The following is a 2,027-nucleotide window of genomic DNA, read 5'->3' on the forward strand; positions in this document are numbered from 1 at the left end:
AAAAGCTTAGCACTGGCTCATCCACAACTTCGCCTGGAGGATGAGATTAGTTTTGGGCATTGTAGGGATTTTCTCTGTTAGTGTGTCTTCTCCAATTTGACAAAAGTATCAGCGGAAGTGCTCTCATCTCTATTGTGGGAGCTTTAATAGTTTCAATTAATTCACTCACTGATTTACCAGGCAAACTATGTCGCTCGAGAAACTTATTTTGGCAAAATCAATTACAAACCGTTTTCAATCATTGATCGGGAAATGATTTTCTGCCTGAGATCGTTAAGCAAGGAAACCGTGAAAAAAGCAAAATATGCCGTTCTGTCAGATGTCGTAGCACTGATTACGAAATACAATTGTTTTTCACTAGTCGTACGGTTTTTTTCAGGTTTCGTTCCCTTTGGCTTCGGTTCATCCCGGCGCTGAAAGCTGCCGGTAAGAATATAATAGAAAAAACATTTCCGTCACTTGTATAAAGATGTCTGTACTCAGATAGTTTGATAGAAAAGTTCCAATTCTCTATGATATTATCGGGCAATTTCGAGACAAAATTGATTCCGCGCAACCATCAAAACCGCATTATGAGTTTTAAGAAAACGACATCGTAGGGAAGCAGCCCAAAAACAGCTCAAGTTTTTTCCATGGGTTGTTTTGAAGACAACCCTCGTTTTTTGAAAACCTCTTGATTTCCAACGCACTCACAGAGTGTAATTTTGCTCTACTGCGCCAGTCAACTGCCAGTGTGAAACCTACTGGGCCAGTGTGTTCTCTACTGCGCCAGTCAACTACTCTACCAGTCGTCGACTTTGAAGTCTACTTTGACTGCTTCGTCGAGACAAGAATGCCTTCCTGCATCCATAAAAGATCATTCATAATGATGACAGCTGCTAGCTATTCGATATAGGGTCATCCTGCAATTTTATACTGGTTGAATGGGCTCTTTGGTGTTTTTTTTATTGTTTCTGATAATTGCCACATGAAGATACATTGTGTCAAGGTTCTTTGTGTTTCCATTGAAGTAGTATCATGACCTTAGCAGTTCATGAAACAATTGGTCATTAACCTTTGTGCCATCCAACAATGTTTTAAAGGTCGGAACTCGGGATGCGGGGTAACTTATAAATGTTCTGTACTTTTTTGGCCGACTCTCGAGAACAGAGTACAGACCAACTTAGGTTTAATTTGCGCCCTATGATGAAAATTTCTGCACTCCAAGAAACTCAATGTTTTCCTCAAAAGCCAAACTAACAGGATGGCATCCAAATTTTTGAGTTGAGGTCATCAAAGAGTCTTCAATGTGATTCTCTACACACGCTGCAAATTGTTGTCGTCCTTGCGCTTGCTAGATAATTGAATTGATCCTCACAACCTATCTAAAACTATATTCATTAAGAACAATTGCTTCTGGTATCATCCGGTCAGCAATGGTGAGCACGTTTCATTTCAATTCAGTCCGTTGCCGCGCAGAAGTTCAATCCTTACCTTTTTTGATAAATTTTGGATCCTCTAAGGCATATCGAGAAGAAAAAATGAGATCTTGTTCATTTGAAATTTTGCCTGAAAAACCACACGATTATAAATTCTGCTAATAGTGTGTCATCTCAATTTATTGACAAGTTTGTTTATCTTCGGAAAAGATCTTTTGTCCATTAAGGTGTTTTAAATTTCGTCTACATTTTCAACTGAAAAACTAATTGATTTCCGATGCAACCCATGTCGTTCGGGAAAATTACGCTAACAAAACCCAATTGCGAACCACTCTCTACCAATGCACGACAAATGACCTTCTGTCAAGGTGGTTGAACTTTGAACTAGTGCAAATATTGAAATGATCTATACTGCCATTTTTCTTCGAAACACTGAATTTATAAAAGTTTTCTAGTCTTCGAAAAAAAAAATCATGATCACGTTCATTTTGGAAGCTTTTATCCCAATGCTGAATGCTGCCTATATGAATTGTTAATGGCGCCGTTTCACACACTTCGATACAGATGTGTGTTCTCTGACAGTATGTTGCCATGTGCCCTGTCCTCAAA

The sequence above is a fragment of the Symsagittifera roscoffensis genome, chromosome 10 (genome assembly GCF_963678635.1).
Source record: "Symsagittifera roscoffensis chromosome 10, txSymRosc1.1, whole genome shotgun sequence".
Classification (NCBI taxonomy): Eukaryota; Metazoa; Xenacoelomorpha; order Acoela; family Convolutidae; genus Symsagittifera; species Symsagittifera roscoffensis.